The sequence below is a fragment of the Mastomys coucha genome, chromosome X (assembly GCF_008632895.1).
Source record: "Mastomys coucha isolate ucsf_1 chromosome X, UCSF_Mcou_1, whole genome shotgun sequence".
In the NCBI taxonomy this organism is placed as follows: Eukaryota; Metazoa; Chordata; class Mammalia; order Rodentia; family Muridae; genus Mastomys; species Mastomys coucha.
The window spans coordinates 130,377,448-130,382,569 of record NC_045030.1 but is presented as its reverse complement, the minus strand read 5'-3'; the positions used below and the strand labels follow the sequence as shown (position 1 = coordinate 130,382,569).

The following is a 5,122-nucleotide window of genomic DNA, read 5'->3' as shown; positions in this document are numbered from 1 at the left end:
CACCTCAATTTTGTTTGCTTGTTTGTTCTTTGAGACCAGGTCTTTTTTGTTTTGTTTTGTTTTGTTTTGTTTTGAGACAGGGTTTCTCTGTGTAGCCCTGGCTGTCCTGGAACTCACTCTGTAGACCAGGCTGGCCTCGAACTCAGAAATTCACCTGCCTCTGCCTCCCAAGTGTTGGGATTAAAGGTGTGCGCCAACCACCACCCGGCTCTTGAGACAAGGTCTTATGTAGCTTTGTCTGGTCTCAAACTTAAAACGGATCTGCCTGTGTCTGCCTCTGCTTTAGGCTGGGACTAAAGGTGTGCACCACCACACCCCGGTTCACCTTGTTTTTTGAGATAGGGTCTCCTACGGGCCTGGGATTTCACCAGTTAAGCTAGGCTAGCTATCCAAGAAGTTCCAGGGATTTGTGTATCTCCCCACTTCGCCCCTCCACAGTGGTAGGAGCAGCATACACTGTAGTTTTAGATAAGTTCTGGGGGTTGAACTCAGGTCCTCTTGCCTGTGTGGCAAGCACTTACTGAGTGACCTATCTCCCCAGCATAATAGAAACAGCTTATCATTACTAGAGACTGGTATCATATGCCTGTAAGTTCAGCACCTGGGAAGCAGAGAAAGGAAGATCAATTTAAAGGCAAAAGAGACCTTGCCTGAAACAAAAACAAACAAACAAACAAAAATACAAATAAATCAGGTATTTATAATTCTACCAACAGTGATAATGGTAACGATAGGAGAGACCACCAGAAGATGCTCTTAATGCTGAAAAGAAAGTCTTTCTTGCCAGCTGGAGGCTGCACTAGGAACTTGCCCAAATCATTCAGCCCTGATTCTTACAGCCCTTTGTCTTTTATGCACAAAAAACCCACATCCTGGTTGTCACACTTCAGATAGCAAGAAGTAGAACTACAGAAGCCAAAAAAACAAAAACAAAAAACAAAACAAAACAACAACAACAAAAACCAAACCACAGTGTTACTACATTTTGGTACTTTCTTGGAACTACAGACTTAGATCTTTGATGGATTAGGTCTCTGTTCCCATTTCAGCAGGTGTTAGGGCCTGCTTGTTGGGTTTGAAGGTCAGAATGGTGCTAAGGTCTGGGGGTCTGTTAGAAGTCTATTGAGGTTTTCTAGTCATTTTGAAATTGTTTTTTTCCTACTGTGTATAGAGTTGAGTTCCTTATACTGCTATCAAACCTCTTAGTACTATGGTATATTTCAAGTTTCTTTCTGGATGTTGTGTCTATATTCTTGTTTGCTTTGCTATGCAGAAGTGCCTTAATTTGGAATAGTCCTGTTTATCTATGGTTACTTTGGTTGCTTTGGGGTCCAAATCCAAAAATCTTTGAGATAATGTCATGTTGTTTTCTTCCTTCCTGGTTCATTGTTTTAGAGTAGAGGAGTGGGGCTCTAACAAACCAGACGGCTTGGACTATGATGTAGTCCAAAGACAACTGTGGGATTGTTGGCAGGCAGGGATACATGTTGACTTCCTACCTAAAAATAAAACAACCATGACAACAAAAAGCACAAACATAATAGAAGGATATTATAATCCTAAGGATTCTGTAGCAGAAATTAATATCATGAAACATCTCTACTGCTTAGGAATATGATGAAAGTCAAGTAAAAAAAAAAGCTGCAGTGCTGGGGTTAATACATTAAACATAGTACATTGAAAGCAGGGGTTGAATCAGCAGCTAAAATGGCTCACGATATACTACTGCTCACTGAAGAGGAAAGTGAATTATTCCTACTTCAGTGATGGTACAAATGTACCTCAAATACAGATTTGTGGAAACGTTAACAAATAAAAGTGGGGTAGGCCTGGCATTTTTTATGTTTAAGCATAAAAGATGCCTGGGTTCAGGAACCGTTTGACCCACCAATGCTCAGGAACTCCACAGGGTCAAACCAAGGTTGAAGGTTGGAAGAGGAATGTGTGCTGTTATTTCCTGCCTCTGTATCTGGTGTAAGCTTCTAGTTGATTAGCATCCTTCCCTGAGGTCTTTGGGCAGAGACAATGAGACCAGCCAGGGCAGAAGAAAGGATGTTGCAAGCCACACCCAGCTACCTGAGTGCAGCCGACAGACACTGAGGAGCCAAAGTGAAAGGTGACTACAAGGACGAAGGGGAAGGGACAGAACCAGCAATGTAGTCTCATAAGGGGGCAGCATATCAATGTTTCTGGTGTGTTGATGAAACTGGAGCATTTTCAGGTTATTACTGGTGAGCAGCTAACAGAGTCTAAGGGAGGGCAGCAGTGTGCAGATTAAGGGAATATCAACAAATCAGTAAGTGCTGGCCAGAATATACTTATCTGAGTTGTGTCTAGATAGAATGAATTTAGTGTCTTGGTTTTGGAGTACCAGACTGGCTGCTCTTGTGAGTAATGTGTTTGAAGCTCTGGATGAGCCAAAGGAGTAACACTTTATTTTTGCTCTTTGCAGCCTACCAGTTGCCATCTGCTTTGTAGCAAGACATAAAAATAATGGTTTGTAGGATGATGCATATGGTGTCAGGAAGATTTATCTCGGAGAAATCTGAGACTTCAGTGTGGGGCATAAACATATTTCAGTATTAAAATACGGTGAAACTTTCCTTTATTCATATTTCTGACAAAGTTACGTTTCTGTGTACCAACTTGGCCTGACAGGGTATAACTTTTGTCTAAAAACAGCTTAACTCTGGCCCACATAATAGCAGGACCCCTGTGGAAGAGTCTATTTTTTTTTTTTTTTTTTTTGATGATAGGATCGAGTTTCCTATTTCGTGTAGAGCCTATAATCTCTAATCAGGAAAGCAAAACAGGAACTCGGGGATGAGCTTAGCTCACATTAAAATTTGAAATCATTCACTTTTTCTTTTTCCAAATTTGCAACTGTGAAGGGTGTACCTTCCCCAAACTCTAAGCACAATATAAATTATTTTGAATAATCCCACCCCTCCTTTGTTCACCAGAGAAACAACTGTAGTTCAGGCCGACTGAGTTAGTGCTTCTTAAATTTCTCTGCGCCTCCAAACCAACAGTACAAAGGGCTGGGTTGACCAGCGTTAGGGTGAGTACCTGAATGTTAATTACAAATAAAATCCCTGGAAATGCCGTTACTATTCTCCCGATTTACTATACACAGCGGACATTGGAGAACCTGAAAATGATACTAGCCCACAGCCGTAAAAGCCTGGGCTGGGTGAGAATGATGTTCTACATTAACATAAATCAATTGCTAAAACTGCATTATATATGTATACACATAGATATGAACATGAATTTTTTTAAAGGTTGTCTTAAATATTATATGTGTTGGTGTTTGTGTCTTCTGTGTGGGTATGTGCCCATGAGTGCCAGCACCCTTAGAGGCCAGAGGGGTAGGATCCTCTGAAGCTGAGGTTATATATATATAGGCCGTTGTGAGCCACCTGATGAGGGTGCTGGGAACTGAACTCAGGCCCTTTAGAAGTTCGACAAGTGTTCTTAACTGCTGAGCCATTTCTTCAGCTCCTATAAATTTTAGTGTACCTATGATGTTGGCAGAATCTGGGGAACCAGAAGTTCATAGTTTGTCTCACATTTTCCTCAGTGGTGGTAAAAGAGAAAAGAAAAAGGAAATAAAATTCAAGAAATGGGCATTTGTGGAATAAGTTGTGGCTTCCCTAATCAGTACAAGGAGATTAGTATTGCTCCTGGTGTCAGGGAAAAGGGCTATTGGCTGTGGTTCATTCTCACTCTGAGAATGACATTTCCTTAGTAATCCTGAGCCCTAGCTCCTCTTACACAGGACCTCTGTAGGGAAGGCTAGTCAGATGCGAATGATAGCCCACTAGAGAGGAAGGCATTTAAATACATTTTCTTTTCACAGTGTACAGAAACTTTTGACTTTTTTTACACTATTTTCTTGTACATTGAAAAGTTATATATGGCCAGGCAGTGGTGGCGCACGCCTTTGATCCCAGCACTTGGGAGGCAGAGGCAGGCGGATTTCTGAGTTAGAGGCCAGCCTGGTCTACAGACTGAGTTCCAGGACAGCCAGGGCTACACAGAGAAACCCTGTTTGGGGAAAAAAGAAAAGAAAAGAAAAAGTTCTATATGTATCTGGGGTTCACAGTATATGTGCACGATATGGAATGATGAAATCAAGAGAACTAACTTATCTGACACCTAAAATACTGGGGTTTCTAATATTAAGATTTGAAGTGTTTCTTTAGCAATTTTGAAATGTGTAGCACCCTGTTGTTAGTAATCCCCATCCTGTGCAGTGATCTCAAAAATTCCTCTTGTCTAATTGAAGATTGAGCCTATTTTGATTACCATCTTTCCTTTTTCCTTAATCTCCATTCTCGATACTCTGCAGGTACATCATTCAGCTCTGCTACCACGAATATGTTTGGCTTGGAGAAGATTGAAATTGTGTCCTTCTGTGTAGGCCTGGCTGTTTTCACTTCATACAAGTTTCTTGTATGCTGTTGCAAATGGAAGAGTTTCCTTCCCTTGGTGTGGCAGGGTAAGTGTGAATGTGCGGGCATGTGTCCGCATGGGATCCCATATACTGTAGGCACATATGCACCGCTTATTTTGTTTTGATGGTTTCTTCCAAGTAGAAACGTGCCCAGGAGGATGTGAGAAGTCTCGTGAGCAGCAGATGTCTAGGAGAACAGAAACATTGGAAGACTTTTTGAGGGCCTTCCTAGCGGTATGAAAAGGAATACACAATTGCTCGGTGTGGAAAAGCGGGCTTCACAGGGATGAGCTACCGGCAAACTGGAAAGTGCCCCCAGGGTTATCAGCTGCTTTTATGTTGCGGTGGGCTTGGGTGATGGAGCTGCTTTTGAGTCACTTATGCTCCTTGTAAGTACCTCCTCCCCGGTGTTGCTGTTAGTAGGTTCAGTAAAAACTGGTTCAACAAGCCTGACTTTGGTGCAGTGGTTACTTTAGACTGTTGCAAGTGCCCTTTCTGAGGTGATTAGGCATGTGGTTATGTCTCCTTAGTTTAAAAAAAACAAAACAAAACAAAAAAAAACCCAAAACTCTGGATGTAAAAAAGTAAAAGTCTCGGCAGGGCGGTGGTGGCGCACACCTTTAATCCCAGCACTTGGGAGGCAGAGGCAGGTGGATTTCTGAG

General features: G+C 42.0%; 1 protein-coding gene across 1 annotated transcript in view; it reads left to right on the top strand.

The window, feature by feature from the left end:
• Positions 1–304: 304 nt before the first annotated feature.
• The window catches only part of Slc25a53 (solute carrier family 25 member 53), a 54,907-nt gene continuing 50,089 nt past the window's right edge, over positions 305–5,122 (top strand). Inside the window, exons 1-3 of the mRNA XM_031376749.1 lie at positions 305–2,116; positions 4,355–4,504; positions 4,602–4,848. The gene's annotated coding sequence lies outside the window, so the exon portion shown is untranslated. The remainder of the gene's footprint in view (positions 2,117–4,354; positions 4,505–4,601; positions 4,849–5,122) is intronic.